Source organism: Dromiciops gliroides, chromosome 1 (assembly GCF_019393635.1).
Source record: "Dromiciops gliroides isolate mDroGli1 chromosome 1, mDroGli1.pri, whole genome shotgun sequence".
Lineage (NCBI taxonomy): Eukaryota > Metazoa > Chordata > Mammalia > Microbiotheria > Microbiotheriidae > Dromiciops > Dromiciops gliroides.
The window spans coordinates 45,266,305-45,292,320 of record NC_057861.1 but is presented as its reverse complement, the minus strand read 5'-3'; the positions used below and the strand labels follow the sequence as shown (position 1 = coordinate 45,292,320).

The window sequence follows — 26,016 nt, the reverse complement described above, 5'->3', positions numbered from 1 at the left end:
TATGGTTTTTAAATTTTAATATTTTATTTTTCTATACATAAAGACAATTTAACATTTGGGGTTTTTTTTCTAATTTTTGAGTTCCAAATTCTCTTCTTCCCTCCCTCCTCTCCCCCCCTCCCACGGTGAGAAGACGAGCATTTGGTGTAGGATTATACATGTATTTCCATGTTAGTTCAGGGTTTTTTTTGTTTGTTTGTTTTGTTTTTTGGTGAGGCAATTGGGGTTAAGTGACTTGCCCAGGGTCACACAGCTAGTAAGTGTAAAGTGTCTGAGGCCGGATTTGAACTCAGGTCCTCGTGACTCCAGGGCCAGTGCTTTATCCACTGTGCCACCTAGCTGCCCCAGTTCAGTTTTACAACATTCTTTTTTTTTTTTTTTTGGTGAGGCAATTAGGGTTAAATGACTTGCCTAGGGTCACACAGCTAGTAAGTGTAAAGTGTCTGAGGCCAGATTTGAACTCAGGTCCTCCTGAATCCAGGGCGGATGCTTTATCCACTGCACCACCTACACCTACAACATTCATTTTTAAATGTTTTTTGTGGTTCTTTCCATGTCCATTTCAGTAACTATTAAGTGCCACCTCTATGCCCAGGCTTTGTGCTAGGTGCTTGGGATACAGAGATGCCTTCTATGAGCTTAAGTCCCTTAGTGTAGTTAAGCCTGGCCCCGAGGGAAAATATACCGGGACCAAGGAGAGATCCAGACACAAAGGGCTCTGGAAACATTTGAGGAGAGAAAAAGAATTTAGGCTGGCAGGAATCAGGGAAGGCTTCATGGAGGAGGTGGTACCTGAGCTGGGCCTTGAAGGAAGAAGAGCTTGGACAGGCTGGGAGGAGGACGGAGTCCACGGCATGCATGGAACACAGCCTGAACAAATGCATGGGAGCGGGAGAAGATGGGAAGAGATCAGGGACTTCTGGGAAGTCTCATGACCAGGAGATTAGAGCTTTCCTGGAATGTGAGGATAGAGAATTTAGAGGTAATCTAGGATTGCTGGAAACAGGAGGAGGTAATGAATGGGTCTTGAAAAAGGAGGGAGGGGGTGTCTTTTTAGGGGAGTGTCCCAGAGTCCTAAGATCCTAGCAGAACCAAAGGGGACCTTAAAGGTCTCCGGGCCCAACTGAGTCCATTTTATGTCAAGGCTCAGAAAGGCTGAACGACTTCCCTTAAAATCACATAGGTAGTAAAGTAGCAGAGCTGAGATTTGAACCCAGGTCTTCTGACTATAAATTCAATGCTAGTCTTCCTGGTGAAGAGAGATTAGTTGTTAGCAGTCTGGATACTGTATCAGAAGCTAGATAAGGCAAGGCAAATACACATCTGTTAAATGTGTGCCGGGCACTGAGCTAAAAAAAAAAGACAGCCCCTTCTAATGGGAGAAAACACACAAAAGGGAGCTGTCAAGGGGGGAAGGTACCTCCGGGGGAGCATGGTGTGGAAGTCCAGTAAGACAGAAGTAGATCCAGGAGGGGGAAGGAAGGTTGGCGTGCCGGGCTCCTTCCCAAATGGCAGCTCCTGGGAGGAATTCAGCAGTGGGAGAAGGGGACTGGATGGCAGAGGATGTTGGAGGGCGAGAGGGTTCTAGGGGCAGAGGAGGTCCCAGGCACTGAAGGAAGTCCCAGGGTAAAAGGCAGCGGAGGCATGGTGGTCAAGTCCTGAGATTCAGGAGCAGCATAGGGAGGGGAAGGAATGGTCAAGGCAGAATATTTCCATGTGGGGAAGTAGAGGAGGTTCTGGGCCACCCGGCCCTGGGAAAAATTGGTTTTCACACCTGGAAAGATGTGGGCATCTGGCCTGCTGGCAAAGACTTCTGGGTATCTAGAAGGGAAGACAGGTGAGCCCTGGTTTGTTATTGAGGCAGATATCCACAGCAGACCCAGAGACTGGTAGAATCTAAGGCTTTCCTTAAAAGGTGCTGAGATGGGCTATTCTATTTGACCTGCACAGGAAGAAGCAAGGGGCTCACTTAGGGGATGGCCCCAGGTTTCCAGCAGAACATAACTTGGTTTGAGTTCCTGGCCAATGAGTGCGTATGTGAGGGGGTGGGTGAGATCTGGCACCAACCTAGCGTCTGGTTTGGGAAGGACCCCCAGGAGGAGGCCAGTGCTAATGGCTGTGATTCACCAGCTGGCTTTGCACGCATGGGGGTCTGTGGGAGAATGTTGCTGGAGATGAGCCTGATATCACAAGAAGCTCCAACTAAGGATGCCGGGAAGTGGGAATAGGCCATGGGCTTTGGGGAGATTAGGCCTGTTAGGCCCCAGTCCCAGGAGCTGGAACGTAGAGGAAATGACCCAGCCACAGGCCTGAGAGGTGGAAGCAACCCAACTTTCCCTGGCCTCAGCCTCCTGGGCTTTTCTGATTCCTGACCTGGGCTCTGTTGGGCCTCCTGCTTCAGGAAGGAAGATGATGGGAAGAGTGAAAAGAGCGAAAGGGAACCAAGGTGAAGCGAAGGGCTGAGCTCCCTGCGAAGTCGCGTGACCGGCTCCTGGCAGAAGGATAAGGTGAGTGCCGGAAGTCTGGCTCCATCACTGGAGCTGGAACAGGGTGTCATCTTGGGATTACTCTGGCAGAACTGGGCACGAGCTGTGCAGGTTCTGATTCTGGGGATTGGTGAGGAACCTCTGGGGTCCTCACACACCCTCACCCCGTTGCCCCTGAGGGCAGCCCCCAGCTCAGTCCCTACCCTTTCCAGAAAGCACTCTAAGTGTCTTCTGTCCTGTGGGCATTTCTCCCCTCAGGGCCCTGTATTCTGCTAAGGCTGTTCTCAATGTGATCAAATATTAAAGAGGTCTGGATCAGGAGCCCAGGGACCTGGATTCAGATCCTGACTCTGCCCGACTCTGTGTCCTTGGCAAGTCATGGCCTCCTTTGATCTTCAGTTTCTTCATCTGTAAACAAAAGGGCTGTAATGGCCTCTCAAGTCCCCTTCTGTCTCTAGATCTATGATACGCTATGGAATTATAAGATATGTACATGACTCGGGCTGACTTAAAGGGCTCCTTTCTAAATTTGAACCCAGGCCTTCCTGAGTCCAGAGCCAGTGTTCTATCGGCAGCACCATCAGCTTCCCTCGGTTCTTAATCTGTTAAACTAAGGTAGCTCAGCTCTAACACTCTGCTCCTTTGACCAGTTCTAAGACCTCCCTTCCTTCTTTCTCAGGGTAAGAACAAAGAACAACAGAAAGAGATAGAGCCGAGGGAAAAATGGAAAGGCGTAAATGGTCACCAGTTAGTGCCAGGGACTTTCTCCAGCTGCATCAACTGCTCCCTGTGTGGCAAACCCCTGCTCAGTCGGAATGGGCTGCAATGCTTGAGTGAGTACGGCTAGCTGGCCTTTCATGGGACTTGCTGCCGGCCTGGTACCCTCCCTTGCCTGGCTCCCCAAGCTCACCTCCTCTCCCCCAACCTTCATTTGCTCCCTCACCTGGCTGCCCCTCCAGATTGTTCTCCATCACTCACCTGTCTGGCTGTGCTTTCCCCACCTGCCTGATTCCCTCTCTACCCCCGGGGGCCACCATTTCTACCACTGCCTGGCTGTTCTGGCTTACTGTCGTCCCTGACTCCAACGAGTTCCTTCTTGCTAATTCTGTGGCCTAAAGGGCTGACTTCATGAGCCTCAATGTCAGGTATAGGAGTTTAGTGGGAAAAGTCTGGAATAGGAGTCAGAGATCCAGCTTTGAATCCCAAATCAGCCACTTACTCCCTGTATAACCTTGGGCAGTTAAGAGGCATAGTGCATAAAGTGAAGAGCCCACGGTCAGGAAGACTCATCTTCCTGAGTTCAAATCTGGTCTCAGATGGGTGACGCTGGGCCTGTTTGCCTCAGTTTCCTCATCTCTAAAATAATCTGGAGAAGGAAATGACAAACCACTCAGTATCTTTGCCAAGAAAACCCCAAATGGGGTGTGGAAGCATCAGACAGGACTGAGGAATGACTGATTACCATATGTGCATCAGTAGTCCAAATACAGTACTTTGTGAGGTCTGACTGGGCTGGGGTGAGTAGTGGCTGAAGGGTGAGAGGGTATAGTCAGATCTTCTGTCCTGTGGCAATCATTTGGCCAGGAATAAATGCAGAGGAAGGAAAGAGGAAAATAAGCACTTATCAAATGCCTACTATGTGCCAGGCACTGTGCTAAGCACTTTACAAAATATTATCTCATTTGGTCCTCCTCATTTATCTCATTCTCATTTGGTCCTCCTGGGAAGTAGATGCTATTATCATTCCCATTTTGTAGATGAGAAAACTGAGTCGAGAAGGAACTTTCTTTTTTAACCAATACAAATACCTGCCATTTCCTTGGAGCTATTCTGAAAAAATCTATTCTTCTGCCTTCTTAGAGGGGATAGATTTGTTCTCTCAGAGACCGAAAATGGGAAGCAGGTTAAGCATCTAACTTTGAACCAGAGATTTGGGGAAGGAAGATAAGGAAGTAGATACTTCTACTTTGTTTTCAATTAATCAATAAACATTATCTAAGTGCTTTCTATGTGCCAGGCACTATGCTAAATGCTGAGGATACAAAAAGAAGCAAAAGATAGTCCCTGCCCTCAAGGATTTTATAATCTAATGCAAACAAATATATACAAAGCAGGATACTTACAGGAAAAATAGAAAATAATTAACAGAGAGAAGGCCCTGGAATTAAGAGGGGTTTGGGGAAAAGGCTTCCAATAAGAGAAGAGCTTTAGTGGGACTTTAAGGAAATTAGGGAGGTCTGTAAGTGGAGTAGAAGAGAGGGTGTGTTCCAGGCATACCTAGCAAGCACTTAGAGCTCTTTAAAGTTTGCAAAACACTTTACAAAAAGTATTTTGATTCCCCAACAACCCTTTTATTATTATTATTATTATTATTATCTACTCATTATCCTTATCTGCATTTATAGATAAGGAAAACTGAGGCAAACAGGTTAAATGACTTGCCAGGGTCACTCAGCTAGGATGTATCAGAAGTAGAATCTGCACTTGGGTCTTCTTGACTCCAGATATAGTGCTTTGTCCAGTAATCTGCCATTTACCACCTCTGTGACCAATCTTGAGCAAGTTCCCTAACCTCCTGAGGCAGGGTTCTTTTCATGGTAAAACATTGGGGTGGGATTTAGAGGACCTCTGAGGGTCCAGCTCTCAATCTATTGCTTTAGGTTTCTAGTCAGGGTTGTGACTAAGAATTTGGGGAAGCTAGGGCAATTGTGGTTGAGGGGTGGGGAGCTACACAGGTGTACTTGGGAGAGAATTTTTCCCTAGGGGTGGGACTAAAATGCTGGGTCCCCTATGAGACTCAACGGAGCTCCCTGAGGCCTGACTCTTGGAGAAGTCTCAGTGTGACCCCAGCCTCCAGACCAGGAATGACAGAACCTTATGGGGCCTAGATTTCAGGTCAGGTCAGGGCCTGGACCATAGAGGGAGAGAGAGAATTGATTCTTTTTTTTTGCAGGGCAATGAGGGTTAAGTGACTTGCCCAGGGTCACACAGCTAGTTAAGTGTCAATAGTGTCTGAGGCTGGATTTGAACTCAGGTCTTCCTGAATCCAGGCCAAGTGATTTATCCACTGTGCCACCTAGCTGCCCCTTTTTTTGATTTCTTTTTTTTTTTCTTTTTCTTTTTCTTTTGGGGAGAGAGAGAATTGAGAAGACACTTGGCTGAGGTGTAACCTTATCCTTTTTCCTCCCTGTTTCCCCAGTGGAGGTCAGGCCAAATCTAGACAGCCACCATCCTGTCTGACCATCCAAACACCCTTCCTGGAACTCCAGGACTGGCTGTATGGCTAATCAGGTGGTGCCCAGGCCTGAGTGGTGCTAAGTTGGTGAGATGAGCTGGTCAGGAGTCAAAGAGAAGATGTTTTTCTGGTGCTAATGATAACGTAGCCAGCTGGGGAGAGCCCAAGGCTGTTTCTGTTTCTACCAGAACACTGGGCTCTCTTGGGCGATACAAACAATCTCTCTTGTCATTTTGATTCAGTGTTTCTGGCTTTGGAGGTTTATGGTAGTTGAGGTGAGATTCTTGGGGAATGTGTGTGTAGAAGCCTGGGAAGCCTATATATATATATGGCTGGTGGTTTCCCCCGTTTAGGTGTTTACCCACTTTAAGAGGCAGTGTGGTGCATTGGATAGAGCTTTGGATTTGGGATCAGGAATACCTGAATTCAGATCCGGTCTTGTTAACTATGTAACCTGGGAAAAGTCATTTAACACCTTCCTCCTGTTTCTCTCTTCACTTCCTCAGGACCTCTTTTGGGTTCGATGCTCCATGGCTGCCTCTGTCTGCCTACTTCTAACCCTCCCATGCTGAGTCCTGCCCTAGGTGCTGTACTTAAATTAAGTCCTTTACATAAACAAGCTTCTCCTATTTACATAAAGGCAGTAGATGAATCCCAGGGTGCCCAGGTGGTGGTATTATCATGGGCTCTCAGCTGTGTGTGTCAGGAAGAGTGAACAATAATTCCTTAAACAGGCTTGTTGGAGGAGAGAGGGGCCTCCTGTCTTAGATCAAGTCTATTCTCTGTCTGGATGCACTGTGACTTTACCAGGCTGGATTTAATGCAGACAGACAGATAAAAGTTGCCTGCCACTGAGAGGCAACAGGATGTAGCTGATCAAATGTTGTACTATGAGTTTGGAAGACCTGGGCTCAAATCAGGCCTCAGACGATAACTGTGTGATGCTGAACAAGAACTTAAGCTTCTCTACCTCAGTTTCCTTCTCTATAAAGCAGGATAATAATAGCACTTACCTCCCAGGAGAGGGTGGGGGGAAGAGAGGAACGAAATAAGCATTTATATAGTATCTACTCTGTATCTTTTTCCTTCTTTTCCTGCCTTCCTTCCTTCCTCCTTTCTTTCTTTCATTATTGCAAATTTTATCTGATTTGATTCTTGCAACAACCCTGGGAAGCAGGTACTATTATAACCCCATATTGCACTTGAAGAAATCAAGGCAGGCAGAGAGAGGTTCAATGACTGGCCCAGCATCACACAGGTAGTAAATATCTGAGGTCACATTTGAACTCAGATCTTCCTGACTTCAGACTGCATGGTCTATCTTATGTTGGAGTCCATGAACTTGTTTTGTTTTAATATTTTGAGAACTGTATTTTGATATAATTGGTTTTCTTTGTAATTCTATGTATTTTATTTGATACATTTAACAACAAGATTCTGATAAGGGGTCTATCCATAAAGCAGATAGTCACCAGACTGACTGGCCAAGGGGTCCTGGGTTTGATGATGTCTAAGGTCACTTCTGGCTCTAAATCAATTTTCCTGTGGCCTCTGAGGTTCTTTCGACCCTGAGACAATAGTGATCCGAAGAAATCAGAAGCTGAATGGATACATTTAAAAAACAAAAACACTTGAGATCAGTCTAGAACTTTCTGAATTCAAAGCTCACTGTCATCTTTCTTTCTGAACGAGAAGGAAGCTGCCTGGAAAAATCAAAAGGAAGGCTTTGGCAGCTTGCCTGGGATGGCAATGATAAATGAGCCAGGAATTCCAGCTAGAATGGGAAATTGTTGGAAGGCCTCCAGGAAAGGAAAGGAGAAAAACCTACAAAAGGTCCTGAACAGATCCCCGGGAAAGCCACCAGAATTCAGCTGGACAGGCAGTCCTGAAAAGGAAGCTGACCCCAAGTCAGACCCCCACTGCATCCTAGCTCAGCAAAGCCGGACAGCTCCATGCTTGACCCTTTCCCTCTCTGCTTTCCCTTTCAGTCCTCCGTCCCTTCTGGGCTTCCTTGGAACTTGGCCCAGCCCTCACCTGCCTCTAGGTGGGCTTTCTTGGCAGGCAGGTGACCGGTCTGGTCCTATTAGGAGCCTTTTTTTTTTTTTTGGCGGGGCAGTGAGGGTTAAGTTACTTGCCCAAGGTCACACAAGCTAGTGTCAAGTGTTTGAGGCAGGATTTGAACTCAGATCCTCCTGAATCCAGGGCCAGTGCTTTATCCACTGCACCACCTAGCTGCCCCCGAGCCTTTTTTTTTTTTTAAGCTTGAACAATTGGTGCATTTCAAGAGAATCTGTGGTGCTTCTTTAAGATATAGGATGTTACCTTCTCTTAGATGGCGTTTTTCATGCCCAGTGACCAGAGAAATATTCTAGTACCACAGCTCTAGACTTGGAGTGGACCTCAGAGGCCATCAAGACCAACCCCTTCATTTTACAGATGAGGAAACTGAGGCCCAGAAAGGTCTGAGCTAAAGCTCTGTGGTCATCCAGCCCAGGGCTTCTTCAACTTTTTCCACTCACACCCCCTTTTGTGTCTGAGGAATTTTTAAGCAACCCCAGGTATATAGGTAACTAAATAGGTATACATAACCTTTTACTGGTGCCAAATTTTTTGTGACACCGCCCCCCCCCCACCGCCCCGACACACACATTCAGTTACATGACCCCCATATGGGGTCCGGACCTACAGTTTAAGAAGCTTTGATCTAGAGTTGGGGCCAGTCGCTCGCTATTGTGTTGTATTTGTCGGTGCTGTCAATGGGCCTGAGACAATATTCTCTCCACTAAAAACAAAACCCAAAAAACTCCACTGTTATATTTACCAGAGAATAGCCCAGAGCAGTCTGCAATTGTTTTAACGTTTTCTGTCCATAGGTTGCAGACACAGCTCTATGTGAAACTACACCAGCAGGGTCGGTTTTATTGTTATTGCCCAGGATCGGCCAGAGAAGGGAGAGGAGGAGAAAGAGGAGAAAGGAAAGAAGGGAGAGAGGAGAGGAAGAAAGGAGAGGAAAGAAGGGAGAGGAGAGAAAAGAAAAAAGGGGGAAAGAGGAGAGACAGGGAGGGGGGAAAAGGAGAAAAGGGAGAGGAGGCAGAGGAAGGGGAAAGAAAGGCAAGAGAAGAAAGAGGGAAGAGAGGAGAGAAGAGTAAAGAGATATTCCCACTTTCCTATACCTGTAACTGTGGTCAGGGCCTAGTCATGAGTGTGAGTTTTCATAAGCTACCAAGAGAAAGCTTTCATTCAGTTTAATTAATTTCAATTCAACAAACATGAGAACTGGGGACAAAGTCACTTAACCTCCTTATCTGTAAAACAATTGAGTTAGGGACAAGTGACTTCTGAGGTCCTTTCCAATGCTAAATCTAGGCAGCTAGGTAGCACAGTGGAGAGAATGCTTAACTTCTTGGAGTCTGGAAGCCTTGCGTTTGCTTCCTGCCTCAGGCACTTCCTAGCTGTGTGACCCTGGGCAAGTCACTTAACCCTGCCTCAGTTTCCCCATCTGTAAAATGGGGGTAATAAATAGCACTTCTCTCCTGGGGTTTTTGTAAGATCAAATGAAATAATATATGCGAAGGGCATTTTACAAACCTTAAAGTGCTATATGAATGGTAGGTATTATGACCTTAAGAATATTTCTTTTCTTTTTTTTTTTTTTTAGTGAGGCAATTGGGGTTAAGTGACTTGCCCAGGGTCACACAGCTAGTAAGTGTTAAGTGTCTGAGGCCGGATTTGAACTCAGGTACTCCTGACTCCAGGGCTAGTGCTCTATCCACTGCACCACCTAGCTGCCCCAAGAATATTTCTTAAACATCTACTCTGTAAATGCTATGCTATCAATGATGAAAAGAGTACTTATCTCTGAGGAGCTTCCAATCTACTGGACCAAACAGCCAGTCAACAGGCACACCTACTATGTGCCAGGCACTGTTATAGGCTGAGGATACTAAGACAAAATTGAAAGGCTTCCTGCCCCCAAAAGCTTAACATTTTACTGGGGTAAACAACATGTACACATATATCAGTAAGTAGGAAGTATATTGTGATCCACAAGCATTTATTAGGCTCCTACTGTGTGCTAAACACTGGGGATATGAATACAAAAGTGAAATTCTGCCTGTCCTCACAGAGCTTACATTCCACCTAGGCAGAGTACTTTTTTTTTTAATCATAAAAGTATTTTATTATTTTTCCAGTTACATGTAAAGATATTTTTCAGTATTTGTCTCATAAGATTTTGAGTTCCAAATTTTTCTCCCCTCCTCCCTTCCTTCCCCCTCCACAAGACAAAGCAATCCGATATAGGTTATATATGTACAATCACATTAAACATATTTCAGCAGAGTATTTTCAGGAGTATGAAAAGTCCTAACAGTTCTAGAAGGCAGGAAAGGCCCCTGCAGCATGGGGGTCCCTTGAGCAGTGCTTTCAAGAATCAGGGCAGAGATGAAATGGGCATTCAGACATGTGTGCGAGGACATACAGGGGAGAGATGGAATGTCATGACCATCGAGCCAGTTTGACTGGAATTGGAGAGCGTATGAAGGGAAATAGTATGAAATACAACTAGTGAAGCCAGATTATTCTGAGTCTTGTATGTCTGAGAGCAGTAGAGCACAGGCAGGGAAAGTCCCCTTCAGAGTCAGCCTTCCTGCCCAGTTAGCTTTTGGGAGAAAAGGGCAGGTTGATGTCATTGGCTTAGACCAGGGTTGGCTTTATTTGTTTGTTAACTCTTTGGGTGATGGATGCTTTTTGAAATCTGATGAGTGATGTTGTTTAAAGGCATTAAATAAAATGCATAGGGTTACAAAGGAAAGCAACTCTGTTGAAATATATCTCTAACAATAAGTTTGTGGACCCCATTTTTAAAAACTGCTAGCTTGGAGGATTCTGTTACCTTTTACTGGGTATATCTAGGTGGCAGAGGGTGGCTGCCATCCTTTCAAACAAAAAGCCAGTTAATGACGGCCGCACTCTGGTCTACAAGCTTTACCCCAACTAACTGTGACTGAGGAAGGTGCTTCCCCTTTGGGGGTCTCGGTTTCCCCAGAATCACTGAGTTGAAAAGGATCTCAGCAGCCACAACCCATCAGTGAAAGAAATCCTCATAACTTGCCCAACAAGAGGTCTTTGTGCTCCATTTCCTCTTTTTCTGTATGTTTGTTTGTTTGTTTTTGTTTGGGTTTTTTGTGAGGCAATTGGGGTTAAGTGACTTGCCCAGAGGTCACACAGCTAGTAAATGTCAAGTGTCTAAAAACCGAATTTGAACTCAGGTCCTTCTGACTCCAGAGCTGGTACTCTATCCACTGCACCCACCTAGCTGCCCCTCCCATTTCCTCTTGACATGGAAAATACTTGAAGACCCCTATTACATCCCCCCACCCACCCCGCCCCCAGTCTTCTCTTCTCCAGCCAAAGATTCCTAGCTTCTTCAACTAAGCTTCATATAACTTGGATTCAAGGCACTTCAACAGCCTTGTCACTCTCCTCCACACCCTCTCTAGCTTATCAACCTCCTTCTTAAATTGTAGGCCCAGAAATGAACACAAAACTCCTCCTAAGGTCTGTCAAGTGCATAACATAGTGGTACTTGGAGGCAGCTAGGTGGCGCAGTAGATAGACCGCTGGGCCTGGAGTCAGGAAGACCTGAGTTCAAATGTGGCCTCAGACAATTACTAACTGGGCAAGGGATTACCTCCTTAAAAAAAAATATAACACAGTGGGACTGGCATTTCAGGAAACCATGTCTCCCAATGCAGGCCAAGACTGAATTTTTTGTTTGGTTTTTTGATTGCTACAACACACTGATAATTTATGTTGAGTTTGCAGTCCACTCAAACCACTAGATCTTTTTCAGGACAGCCATTGTCTAACCATGCTTCTCCAAACTTGTACTGTGAAGCTGACTTTTGTACTCAACTGGAAGATGTTATTTCTGTATTTATCCCTATCGAACACCATTTTATTAGATTCAACTCGGTGCTCTAGCCTATCAGTATCCCTTTGGATCCTGACTGTCATATAGCGTGTTGGCTCTTCCTCCCAGCTCTGGTTCATTGGCAAATCTGATGAACATAACATCTATATCTTTACCCAAGTCATGGATTTAAAAAAAAAAAAAAGCACTGATCCTGGGGGTACTCCACTGGAGACCCTTTGTCATGTTAACGTTGGACCATTGGTCAGCTCTAGAGTCATCTAATTACTGTCTAATCCATATCTTTTCATTTTCTTCATAAGAATTAAAAACTTTAGGGGGTGGCTAGGTGGCGCAGAGGATAAAGCACCAGCCCTGGATTCAGGAGGACCTGAGTTCAAATTCAGCCTCAGACACTTGACACTTACTAGCTGTGTGACCCTGGGCAAGTCACTTAACCCCCATTGTCCCGCCCAAAAAAAAAAAAAAGAATTAAAAACTTTGCTAAAAATCTAGATAAGCCATCTCAGGAATATAGAAGCTTTCCCTTCACCTACTAGCTTAAACATTACATGAAAAAAAAAAAAAAGAAAGATAATGAGGTTAATTGTGCCTGACCTTTACTTGCATCTACCATGCTGACTCTTTGTAATCACTGCTTATCTTTTTAGATTGTTAACAATCCTCTTTTTAATGATCAATTTTAGAATTTTCCCAGAAATTGAAGTCAAACTTTAAAATTCTGTTTTCTTTCCTTTTTTTTTTTTTTCATATTGGTACATTCATCCTTCTCTGATCTTGTGGTTCCTCTCTCCTTTTCCCCATGATCTTTCAGATATCACCAACAGTCACATCTGCCCATTCTTTCAGGACCCATGGTTGTAGTTCATCAGGGCCAAGTTCATCAAAAGCACATCAACACTCTCTTATTACCTCCTTACTCACCTGGGGCATCAACTCCCTGTTTGTCATTTTCCAGTACAAAGGTCATATATGCTCTTTGTCGAGAAAACAGAAACACAATAAGAGCTGAACAGTTCCGGCATTCTTGCTGTTGAGAGCTATCATCCTGCCCTCTTCAAGCAAATCCTCTGTCCCTCCATTTTCTCTTTTCCTCTTCTGATGCAAAATGAGTAGTCTGATTCAATTCCACTTAAGAAATTTTTAAGGAACTGCTCTGTGCAAAGCCATGCACTTAGGGCTGGGAAGAATAATTACCACGGACATTCATGGCAAAATTGGCAAAAGTACCTTGCATTTACTATTTCATCTGAGCCCCTTTTAACAGGTGAGGAAATTGACGATCCTCCAAGTTAAGGCATTTGCCCATAATCACATAGCTAGCAAGCAGAAATCAGAAACAGTACTTGAACAGTGCTTCCTGATTCCAGGTCCATCATGCTCTTTACTACAGGAGGTCAATATAAAATAGATGCATGGCTCAGAAGACCCCCACGATTGGGCTTTCTAAGTATAAGATGGAGGAGGCATAGTTGGGCAGTATACTGTCTTTCTGAACACATTTAAAGATGCCAGTAGACAGTATGCCATGGTAGGAGATGTCCATTATGAAATCTGATGTCATCTTGGGCTGCTTTGAGAGAGGAATGACCTCCAGGTACAAGGAGGTAATCATCTTGGTGTTTCTTGCCCTGGTCAAATCACATCTGAAATAGCACATTCTAGGGTTTAAAACTGGATGATGATAACTTAGAGACTATTAGAGGAAGGCAATCAGGCCAGGTAAAGGCTCTTGTGGTGTGAATACCAATTGAGGGAAGTGGAAATGTTTAGTCTGAAAAGGAAAATCCGCAGTGGAGTAGATGGTATCTGTGAATTATTGGGAGGGCTGTCATATAGAGGAAGTATTCAGCTTCCCCTGTTTGGCCAGAATCAGGAGGCAACAGGGGAAAGTTTCAAAGAGGTCAATTTAGGATTGATGTCAAGGGGAAGGAAAAACCTTCTTAACCATTGTGGTTGTTATTAAGTAGTTTCAATCACGTTTGACTCTCTGTGACCCTGTTTGGGGTTTTGTTTTGTTTTTTGGCCTTTTCTTGGCCATTTTCTCAACTCATTTTATGGAGGGAGGGACCTGACTCAAACAGGATCGGTGATTTGCCCAGAGTCACACAGCTAGTGTCTGAGGCCAAATTTGAACTCTGGTCTTCTTGACTGTAGTCTAGTGCTCTACCCATTACACAACCCAGCTGCCCTGTCCATAAAAGGAATGGGACTCCCTGGGGAGGTAGTGGGTCTGCTTTCTGTTGCATTAGCAACCTACTCATTTTCCATGACTGTCTCTAGCATTAGAGAATAAATGTCTCTTGACTCTTTGTATCTCCAGTGCTTAGCACATAGTAGGTGCTTGTTTAATAAATGTTTGTTGATTGATTGACCTCAGCCACATGAGAAGAGGGGCAGCTGGGTAGTGAAGTGTATACCACACTAGTCTTGGAATCAGGAAAAATCATCTTCCTGAGTTCAAATCCAACCAACCTCAGATACTTGCTAGCTGTGTGACCCTGGGCAACTCACTTAACTCTGTTTGCCTCAGTTTCCTCATCTGTAGAAAATGAGCTGGAGAAGGAAATGGCAAACCCCTCCAGTATCTTTGCCCAAAAAAAAAACCCAAAATGGTATCATGAAGCATTGGACAGGACTGAAATGAAGGAAAAACAACACATATACAAAGATGGTCATATACTTGATCTTGCCATCAGCAACAAATATACCACCTCCACATTCAAGAATTCTAAAATCCCTTTATCTGACCATAATCTATTGACTTTCTACTTCTCCCTCTGCTTTCCCTTACCAAATCCTACTCTTAATCCACACTGTGGCCTTCAATTGAGTAGTAGAGATCCTCTACTACTCAATTCTTTCCCAGGCCATGTCTCCTGTGCTAGCCATTCTCTTCTCTTTTCCCCATCTTGACCTTTTGACGAACTAATTGAACTCTGTATTGTCTTCTCTTGAATCCTTAGTCCCCTTATCATATCACTGATTGAGCCTGGTTAAGCCTCAGCCTGGAAGGTTCAAATGAGGGTTTTGGGGATGGAAGAAACATGGGCATGTTTGTTGGCAGTAGGGAAGCAGACAGTAGAAAGGGTGAGATTGAAAATAAGTGACAGGAGGGGCATGACAGAGGGAGGCAATCTATTGGAGGGATGGGATTCAGAATCAAGAAGGCCTTTATTCAAATCTTGCCTTAGTTACTTGCTATCATCCTATATTTCTTCTGCTTTGTAGCTAAACTCTTTGTAAAAGCAAATAGAGTAGATGCTTCCACTTTCTTCTTTCTCTTCTTCTTTTTTTTTTGTTTGTTTGTTTTTTGGTGGGGCAATAAGGGTTAAGTGACTTGCCCAGGGTCACACAGCTAGTAAGTGTCAAGGGTCTGAGGCTGGATTTGAACTCAGGTACTCCTGAATCCAGGGCCAGTGCTTTACCTCTGCGCCATCTAGCTGCCCCCTTCTTTCTCTTCTTAACCCCTCACAAACTGGCTTGAGACTTTATCATCCCACTGAAACTGCTCCCTCCAAAGATACCAGTGATTTCTTTCTTTCTTTTTTTTTTTTTTTTGCGGGACTCTGGGGGTTGAGTGACTTGCCCAGGGTCACACAGCTAGTAATTGTTAAGTCTCTGAGGCTGGATTTGAACTCATGTCCTTCTGAATCCAGGACCGGTGCTTTATCCACTGCACCACCTAGCTGCCCCAGTGATTTCTTAATGGCTAAATCCAATGGCCTTTTCTCAATCCTCATTCTCCTTGACCTCTCTGCAGCCTTTGACACTGGATCACTCTCTCCTCCTTGATACTCTTTTCTTAAAGTTTTTGGGGACCCCCACCCCGGTTCTCTGTCTACCTCTCTGACTGCTCCTTCTCAGTCCCCTTTGCTAGATCCTTATACAAATCTAAGCATAGGTGTCCCTCAGTGTTCTCTTCTGGGTCCTTTTCTCTTCTTCCTTTACACTAATTCCCTTGGTGATCTCATCAGCTCCCATGGATTCAATTATAATCTCTATACTGATAATTCTTAAATGTTCCTATGAAGTCCTAACCTCTCTGCTGACCTCCAAACTTGTATCTTCAATTGTCATTTAGGCATCTTGAACTGGATGTCTAATTGATATACTTAACATGTCCAAAATGGAACTAATTATCTTCCCCCTAAACCTGCTCCACCTCCTCACTAACTTCCTTTAAGAGCAACACCATCTTCCCAATCCCCCAGGCTCACAACCTAGGACTCATTCCCAACTCTCACTGTCTCTTACCACCACCCCCCCATCCCCATATCCAATCTGTTGCCAAGACCTGTCAATTTCACCTTTGCAACATCTCTTGAATATGCCCCCTTCTCTCCTCTGACACTGCCACCCCTCTGGTGCAGACCCTTATCACCTTACACCTGGACTCTTGTAATAGCCTATGGGTGGGTCTGCCTGCCTCAATCTTCTCCCTACTCCAATCCACCCTCCATTCAGCCGTCAAACTGATTTTCACAAAATATAGGTCTGACCATGTCAGGGTGACTCTGTGCAATGGCTCCCTAGTACCTCCAAGATCAGATACAAAATGCTCTGTTTGGCATTCCAAGCCCTTTATAACCTGGCACCCCATCTTCCCACCTTTCCAGTCTTACACCTTACTCCCTGACACTGACTCTTCGATTTAGTGACACTGACCTCCTGGTTGTCCTTTGAACAAGACACTGGTCCATCTCTCAGCTCTGGGCATTTTCTCTGGCTATCCCCCATGCTGGAATACACTCCCTCCTGTACTCTGCCTACTGCCTTCCCTAGCTTCCTTTAAGTCCCACCTAAAATCTCATCTTCTATAGGCAGCCTTTCCTGACTCCTCTTAATTCTAGTGTCTTCTCTCTATTAATTATTTCTTACTTATCTTGTCTATAGCTTGTTTGCACATATTTTTTTGCTTGTTGCCTTCCTCAATAAATTGTAAGCTCATATATCTCCCTCAGTTTCCACACAGGATCATAGATAAAGAGTTGGTAGGAATTTTAAAGGTCATCTAGTCCAACCTCCCCAGGAAACTGAGGCACAGAGGAGGGAAGTAACTTGTCCATTGTCATGCAGCTAGTGAGAGTTGAGATTGGAACCCAGGTCCTCCATTTCCAAATCCAGAGCTCTTTCCACCCATAAAACACTTCTTCATTTCCTTCTGAGTTAAAATGAGGACACTGGTCTCTAAGATCCCCTCCAGCTCTAATATTCTGATCCAATGCTAATCAGTTCAACAAATATTGATGCTATGCATACTCCAGATGAGGTTCTGTACTAGGCCTTGGGCTTACAGAGATGGAAAGAGAGCTCTGTTCTGCTGGGAAGATACAACATACAGATGTGCAGATGAGTAAATACCAGATAAATGCCAGATAAGTTGCGATGGGAATCTGTGATTTGTGATCTGTCTCTTGGCGGCAGACATTTCTCTCCCTATAGAACCCTGCCTGGGGGCTGGGGGCTGGCATTGCCCTTGGTACTACATCAGCTCCTCCCTCTGACCTTCTAGCAAAGACATTTCAGCCCAGTTTATTACCTTCTGAAAAACCATCTAATGGCAAGTTAAACTTAATATATAATTAGTCACACACAGTGCCCCAAAGGATAATTCCCACAGATATGCAGCCACCCTTGTTGACATTCTTGTCTGGCACCTCATACATATCATTAATGAAGAGCCCAAGGCCCTGTTCCACCACGGGGGGGAATGGTGAGGCATTAATGAGTTAATGAATGAACAAGCATCTATTAAGCCTTAATTATGTGCTGAGGACCAGAGAGAGCACCAATAGAAACCTGAGTCATTCCCTGCTCTCAAGGAGTTCACATTCTAACTGAAGAAGACCAGAGTACATAGGAGGGTTTGGCTACAGGGCAGATGACTCCTGTAGATGCTTCCATCCCATGAGGGTGCCATGATTCTGTCTTGTCTGTGGGACTACTTCCACCTGTGCTGACCACAACCCCTCCATGCCTCCTTATTGTCTTAGGAAATTCCTGTTCTTTCCTTTATGTAAACTTGGCAGAGAGGAGCCCACCCAGGCACTGAAAGCTAGCCTTGGTCTTTCACAGTTTCATGGACACCAGGAAAGCACTTGAGATGTTCACCTATGATCTCTCACTCTTGGCAAATGACCAGCCCACCTCCTTTTCTAGGCAGAAATGTCCCTGCTGATATATTTTTTTAGTTATTATTTTATTATTTTCCAGTTACATATTACATATGGATAGTTTTCAACATTTGTTTTCATAGGATTTTTAGTTCCAAATTTTTTTCTCTCCCCCCTTTCCTCCCTCCTCTCCAAGACAGAAAGCAGTCTGATATAGGTTGTATATGTACAATCACATTAAACATATTTCTACATTAGTCATCTTATGAAAGAAGAATCAGAGCACAAAGGAAAAACCTCAAACAAGAAGGAAAAGAAAAGTCCAAAAGTAGAAACAGTATGGTTCAATCTGCATTCATAATTCACGGTTCTTTTTTTCTGGATATTGAGAACATTTTCTATCATGAGTTCTTTGAAACTGTGTTGTATCTTTGCACTGCTGAGAAGAGCCAACTCTATCTCCATTGTTCATCACACAATGTTGCTGTTACTGTGTACAATGTTCTCCTGGTTCTGCCCCTCTCAGTCAGCATCAGTTCATGTAAGTCCTTTCAGGTTTCTCTGAACTCCTCCTGCTCATCATTTCTTACATCACAATAGTATTCCATTACATTCATATACCACAACTTGTTTAGACATTCCCCTATTGATGGGCATTCCCTTGATTTCCAATTCTTTGGCACCACAAAGAGCTGCTATAAATATTTTTGTATATGTGGGTCCTTTTCCCCTTTCTATGGTCACTTTGGGATACAGACCTAACAATGGTACCACTGGGTCAAAGGGTATGAACAGTCTCATAGACATTTGGGCACAGTTCCAAATTGCTTTCTAGAATGGTTGGACCTGCTGATATCTTTTATGCCACTTCTTATGTACTAGTCATATATATGAAGCATTCACTGACATGAATCCTTCTGTTGACCTTTGAGTAAATGGAGCATTTATCTGTTGGTGTCTTGTTCACCTATAAGGACAGGGGCAATGTCTTATCTAAACTTGATTCTTTCCCCAGCACCTAGCTCTATGTTCTGCACATAGCTAGTGCTGAATAAACATGTTAGATTGAATCAAAGGGGCAGCTAGGTAGTGCAGTGGATACAGTGTTAGGCCCGGAGTCAGGAAGACTCTTCTTCCTGACTTCAAATCCAGGGTGACTCTGTGCAAGTCACTTAACCCTGTTTGCCTCAGTTTCCTCATCTGTCAAATGAGCTGGAGAAGGAAATGGCAAACCACCCCAGGATCTTTGCCAAGAAAACCCAAAATGGAGTCACAAAGGCTGAAATGAGATTGAAAACTACTGAACAATAAAAAAGGTTAAATCAAAAGCAGTCCATTCCAAATGGACTACAACTTTGATTCTAGGTTGGCACAATGGTTAGGACACTTGAAGTAAAGGAGAACTGATTTCAAATCCTGCCTTAAGAGACTGACTGTGGCTGCCCATCAACTGGGGAATGGCTGAACAAGTTGTGGTATAGGAATGTAATGGAATTCTATTGTGCTGTAAGAAACAATGAGCAGGCAGATTTCAGAGACACCTGGAAGGACTTGCATGAACTGATGATGAGTGACATGAGCAGAACCAGAACATTGTACACAGTATCATCAACATTATGTGTTGATCAACTGTGATAGACTTGATTCTTCTCAGCAATATAACAGTACAAGATAGTTCCAAAGGACTCATGATGGAAAAGGCTCTCTAAATCCAGAAAAAAACAAAACTGTGGAATATGGATGCAGATTGAACCATACTATTTCTTCTGGTTTTGGTACTGTTTTTCTTTTTTGAGGTTTTTCCTTTAGCTCTGATTCTTCTCTTGTAACATGACAAATGCAGAAATATGCTTAATGTGATTATACATATATAACCTATATCAGATTACTTGCTGTCTTGGGGAGGGGGGAGGGAGAAAAATTTGAAACTAGAAATCTTATAAAAACAAATATTGAAAACTATCTCTACATGTAACTGGAAAATAACTAAATACTTTTATAATTTTTAAAAAATAAAAAAAGAAGGGGAGGCTAGGTGGCGCAGTAGATAAAGCACTGGCCCTGGATTCAGGAGTACCTGAGTTCAAATCCTGCCTCAGACACTTGACACTTACTAGCTGTGTGACCCTGGGCAAGTCACTTAACCCCAATTCCCCGGCAAAATAGATAAAATTAAATAAATAAAAAAGAGACCTACTGCTACTACTACTATCACTATCACTACTAGTACCAATACCACTACCACCACCACCACTATAAATAGCTAGCATTTATGTAGCAATTCAAGGTTTGAAAAGGGCTTTATGCATATTACCTCATTTTATCTTCACAATAACCCTGGTAAGTACTTGCTATGAAATCCCCCTTTTTAGAGAGGAAAGCAGGGCTAAGTGACTTGCTCAAATGACACAGCTATCTAGTGTTTGAGGCTATATTTGAACTTTGTTCTCCCTTACCCCAAGTGCTCTATCTACAGCGTCAGCCTACAATCAAAGTTGTAGGTAACCCAAAGGATGAGATTCACGTTAGTAGGCTATATATGACTTGTACACAGGAAGTGGCATAAAAGGTGTCATCAAGGACATTTATGCCAAGGTCATTTGCCAAGAATGAAGGATCACAGAGGGACAGCCCAAGATCTTCCCTAATTAATCAATCATCATGTACTAAATGCCTACTATGTACCAGCAACTGTGTTAAGCTTTGGGCATACAAAAAAGAGGCCAAAGACAGACCCTGCCCTCAAGGAGTTCACAGTCTAATGGGTGTCTCTGGTGTCTGTGAATTAGAAGAAGTAGAAAGAAGTAGAAGAGCTTTCAGTGGGTTTCTTTTGGGTAGGTTTCTCTATTACAGGTTTTGAATGTTGTCTTTGGCAAGGAGATCGCATTAACTCCCTGAATTAGTTTCTGGGATCTTCATTCAGGTGACTGTTAGACATCTCCAAAAAGCAGTGATCATTGGAATCTGGTTCTTTATTCATTTCCCATTTTCAGAGTCAATAGTTGAAGTACACTGACTTTGAACTGTTGTGATTGCTTGGAGTGCGCATTTCTCAGTTTTATCTTTTCTTCTAGTTTGCTGTGGGTTTTTGACCTTTGCTCCAGTTAGTCAGTGGTATGACTGAAAACAGAGAACTAAGGCTGAAATTACTGAGGTATTAGTAACCAGTTATTTCCTTATCTGTTAAGATATACTTCCCTTTCCCCCCCCTTCTTTCTTTCTTTCTTTCTTTCTTTCTTTCTTTCTTTCTTTCTTTCTTTCTTTCCTTCCTTCCTTCCTTCCTTCCTTCCTTCCTTCCTTCCTTCCTTCCTTCCTTCCTTCCTTCCTTCCTTCCTTCCTTCCTTCCTTCCATCTGCTTCTTTCCAATGCCTTCTGACTCACCTTCTGAAGGAAGGATGCCTCCAGTATCCAATTTGTTTGTTTGTTTGTTTGTTTGTGGGGCAATGAGGGTCAAATGACTTGCCCAGGGTCACACAGCTAGTGTCAAGTGTCTGAGGTGGGATTCGAATTCAGGTCCTTCTGAATCCAGAGTCAGTGTTTTATCCACTGTGCCACCTAGCTCCCCGCCCCCCCCCACCCCAGTATCTAATTTAATATAAAATCTTGGCTTTAAAAAATGTTATTTATTTATTTATTTATTCACTCATTCATTCGTTGGTTCGTTTGTTTATTTTTTCTGCTTGGCTTTAAAGCCATTCTTCACTTGGCCCATTTCTACCTTCTCAGTCTTTTTCCACATTGTTTGTTCTTTGAAATAGAAGGTCTCCATTGGGCATTTTCTCTCCCTCCTCTTCTCCACCGAAGAAGCCATTCTTGATTCCCCCTTAATTAATGCTAATGTTTTCCCTCAATTGATCATCTGTTTACCCAGTATCTATCTTTGTTGTACATAGTCGTTTGTATAATTCTAGCACCCCACGGGAAGAGATGAATAGCATTTAACTAGATTTGTCAGCTCCTTTAAAGTTGTTTCTTGCCTTTCTTTGTATTCCTTGCACTTAGCACCCAACTATTAGGTATGTCTGATTGACTAATAACAGTACAGCTTAAAGTAAAAAAAAAATTTCTACTAAAAATAGAGCTTGAAGGGTTTGTGAAATACTTTACAGTATCTCATTTGAGCCCCACAACAACCCCGTCATGACTATTTTCTCCATCAGTCTCATCTCCTCCTCCCCCTAGGGGCCTTGCCCCTAGGAAACTGGGCTCTGATGCCAATCTTTGAGCTTCCAGGAACCAAGCTGCCATATGTCCTCCAGGCTAATGTCTTTCCACCCCCTCCTTTCTACGGTCACTTTTTGTGTAGGCTTCCTGCCTTTGAATGTATGCGCCCTGAGGGCAGGGCCTGTCTAGCTTGATAGTATCTGCTCAGCTGCGCCTGTGCCCAGTCCACTGCTATTGTTGTTCGGTGTCCAACAGACTCTTCTTCGTAACTCCCTGGACCATATATAGCCCACCAACACTGTCCATGGGGCTTTCTGGGCAAAGGTATTAAAGTGGTTTGCCGTTTTCTTCTCTAGTGGATTAAGATGTTAAGTGACTCTCCCAGGGTCACACAGCTAACGAGTGCTGCATTCGAATTCAGGTCTTCCCGACTCCAGGCCCAGTGCTCTGTCCACTGAGTCATCTAGCTGCCTCTGGTCCATAGTTTGGGCACTAAATAAATGCTTTATTTTTCTTCACTGATGAGGAGATTGAGGCACAGAGAGGGAAGGTGATGTGCCCAGGGTCAAGCAGCTGGTAAATGCTTGGGGCATGATTCGAACTCGGCTTCGGGCCAAAGTAATCCATCCATCCATTATCTTCTTCGAGGCAGGTGCTGCCCATTCTATGGCTTAAAAAACTGAGCCTCGGTTATGAGCCCACGCTCCGTAGTTCTCTTCAGCCTGAGCCTCAGTTTCCCGGGCTGCAAAATGGAGGGCGCCGGTGCCGGCCTCCCGCAGGACCGTGGCCAGGCGACCGCCGGCATGGGGCCCTGACCTTCTGTCCGGTCCCGGGAGGGGGCCGCGCGCGGGGACGTCTGGGAGGCGGCGCTGGCGTCCTCTTCTCCCCGGTCTTCTCACCTTTCTCCTCGCCCCTCCCCTCAGAGAGGCCCCTCAGAGCTCTCTGACCCCGGGCCACAGACTGGCGCGAGCCGCCCTCCTCAGCCTCGGGCGCCGGGACACCAGAGGTCACGTGGGACCGGGCCCGCCCCCGGCCCCCCCTCCCCTTCGCGGGCTGGGCGCCTGCGCAGAGCGCGGGGACCGGCATCCCCTTCCGGCTCCGAGTCCGTCCGTCGCTGCTCGGTATCCCGGGTTCTGCGGCGGTGGAAGTGCAGGCGCTCGTGGACGCGGGGAAGGCGAGGCCCGGTGAGTCCCTCCGGCTGGTGGCGGCGGCCGGGAACTTTCTGGGACTAGACCTGGACAGGGGATGTCAGGATTTGGGGGTGGGGAGGCTGCGGCCCAGAGCCTGCGGGGTGCAGGGGACCTGGGGGTGCAGAGGGTCTGAGGACCAGGTTTAGGGCTGGGGATGCAGAGGGGCTGAGGGTGTAGGCTTAGGGGGGCTGGGGGTGCAGATGGACTTGGGGTGAAGAGGGGCTGAGGTGCAGGCTTAGGGGGGGCAGGAGCCTGGGGCTGCAGAGAGGCTGGGGGCGCAAAGGGGTCAGGGCCCAGGCTCAGGCGGACAGGGAGTGGGGAGTACAGAGGGGCTGGGACCCAGGCTCAGGAAGGCAGGGGACTTGGGGTGCAGAGGCCTGAGCGGGGCCGGGCGGGGTGGGGAGAGACTTCAGCCCAGGGCCTGCGGCTGCAGAGGGGCTGGGGACCAAAGGGGCTGGGCCCCAGGCTCAGGAAGGCAGGGGGCTGGAAGTTGGAGCTGAGAAGGTCGGGGCTTGGGACAGGGGCCTGGGCGCTCAGGAATTTCGAGGCGGTGGAGGCCGAGGGCTTGGGAACCTTTTTGGGGATCAGCCATCTGGAGGTGAGGCTCAGGAACTCAGACGGAGAATGAAGCCTGGTTGGAGGAATCGGGGATTTTCAGGGGGCTAGAGGAGTCAGTGATAAACATTTATTAAGCTGGGGATGCGGAGGAAGACCCCACAGTCTAATGAGGAGATGACAGACAGACAGACACATGCAGTGTGGATACAGGTTGGTTGGAGCTGATCCACGGAGGGAAGGCACTCGAAGTTGAGACAGTAGCAGGAACTTGAAAGAAGCCGGGAGGCAGAGATGATGAGGGGCAGCATGCCAGGGATGGGGAGTCTGGAGATGGGACTGTCTGTGGTTGGGAAGGAGTTGAGAGGTAAGACTGGCTAAGAACTTACAGGAGAAGCCTGGGACTGAGAGCAAAAGTAGGGGGAAGGGAATCAGGGTCAGGGAGGCAGACTGGCAGAGATAAGGAAGAGGTCCCGACTGGTAGTTATGTTTGAGCACGGAAGAAGGGGGAAATACCTGCCTGTGGGTGAGGATTTCGAGATCCCAGGGGCCCCTGAGAAAGGCCTCGGGATTCCCAGGCTGAAGGCTCTGAGTTGGGAGTAGGATTCCCAGGACTGTGGAATAAGGAAAGGGGTGGGTGGGGCCTCAGCTGAGAAAGAAAGGGTGAAAAGATTGGGGAGGAGTTTTGTGGGAGAGTGTGGATCCGTCATTCTAGAAGTATTTATTAAGCACCTACTGAGTGTCTGACTCTGATAAAAAGGAAACAGTCCTTAACCTGGAAGAGCTTACTTAGATTGTGTCTGGAAAAACAACTTGTATACCTACGAGTAAATGCAAATTATCGGGGTGGGGAGAGATCCAGAAAGGAAGCAGTCCTGGAGCCGGACTGAGAAGGGATCTAGGGATGCAGAGAAGTGGAGCTACGGGGAGAGTGCCTTCCTGGCCCATGGGTCACTGGAGGATTGTGTATGGGGAGCAGCGAGGAGGTCTCCAGGCTCAGAAACTGCCCGACCTGCCCAAGGTCTCACCGAGGGTGAGTGACAGAAGGCATGCTTGACTCAGTCGAGTATGACTTCTACTGTTCCAAAAGTGGTGAATGAAAAAATGCCTCGATTAGACCCTCTCCTTTAGATTTTTTTTGTTGTTGAAAAGGCAGTAGGGAATAGTGAATATTGTCTATGAAATATTGGGATAGATTATAGGGTTTATGAGCTAGAAAAGCTAGTGACTGAAAGAAGATGAGGAGAGGCCAGGTAGGGCACTAGGATGGTTTATTTAAGGCTTAATAGTCTGTGTCCTTCTGCCTGAAGGTACTCTCTTTCAAAAGTGTGTTGGATGGGCATTACTTCGGCCACAGCAGTGGGAGCTGCCCATTCTGTCCTCTGTCTTTCCTCCTCCACATACTGAGCTGGCTCTTGGGCAGGACGTTTGTCCTGTGTCAGCACCACCTGTTTGAGACCCTGCTGTGTTTTGATGCACCTTGTGGAGACAGCTCCCCTAAAACTGAGTGTGGGGCTACGCTGGTTGGCCCTGGTTTTGAGGAAACTGGGCATAGTTTAGGTTCAGTCTGTAGCTTTGACAGGTCAGCTTGTATTAGGAAGAACTTGCTGTAATTAAAAAGAAACAAACAACCCAATCAGAAGGAACTTGGAAAGTTTCAAAGCAAATTCCTATGCCCGGGAGGAGGTTGAAACAAATGACCTCTAAATTACCTTCTAGTTATTAAGAATCTGGATTTTGAAGACTTGATTTTTTTTAAAGCTCAAGATGTTTGTGTGTGTGTGTGTGTGTGTGTATGTACATACACACATATGTATAAAATTGAAAGTTGCATTGGTATTTCCAGGAGTATATTTGGTTCTGAGAATGACAGCATCTAGGGCTATGTTAACAGTAATAGTTGATCTGTTAGGTTCTTAGCAGAAAAAAATGTCAGCTCCTAAGACCTCCTAGAGGTGGAGGTTTAAGCCAAAGCTTCTTAAACTGTGGGTCTAGACCCTATTTAGGGTCACATAACTGAATGTGGGGGGTCATGAAAAATGTGGCAACAGTCAAAGGTTATGTATACCTATTTTATATACCTATATACCCTGGGTCTTGTAAAAATTTCTCTGGTGAAAAGAGGTCAGAAGTGGAAAAAGTTGAATAAACCCTGGTCTAAGCAGTAATGACCGACTTAGATAAGATAAGAGACTTCGACTTACCTGCTAAGGAGTGAACAAAGGGGGTGTTAGGCTTGACTGAAGGATTTTTGAATCAGTATTAGTTAATGTAATGGGACTTTGATGATCTTTGGATTTCTCTACTAAGGTCTCCCCCAGTCTTAAGCAAGCTT

The 26,016-nt window shown here is 45.3% G+C and overlaps 1 protein-coding gene across 5 annotated transcripts in view; it reads left to right on the top strand.

Moving 5' to 3' along the window:
• Positions 1 to 1,850: 1,850 nt before the first annotated feature.
• The window catches only part of ARHGEF18 (Rho/Rac guanine nucleotide exchange factor 18), a 76,855-nt gene continuing 52,689 nt past the window's right edge, over positions 1,851 to 26,016 (top strand). For 3 of the 5 annotated variants that reach the window (XM_043964864.1, XM_043964863.1, XM_043964862.1), the window contains exon 1: positions 23,024 to 23,120. The gene's annotated coding sequence lies outside the window, so the exon portion shown is untranslated. Of the gene's footprint in view, positions 2,030 to 2,401; positions 2,508 to 3,165; positions 3,320 to 23,023; positions 23,121 to 26,016 lie in introns of those variants that run through there. The other 2 variants (XM_043964860.1, XM_043964861.1) reach the window with 2 other exon arrangements.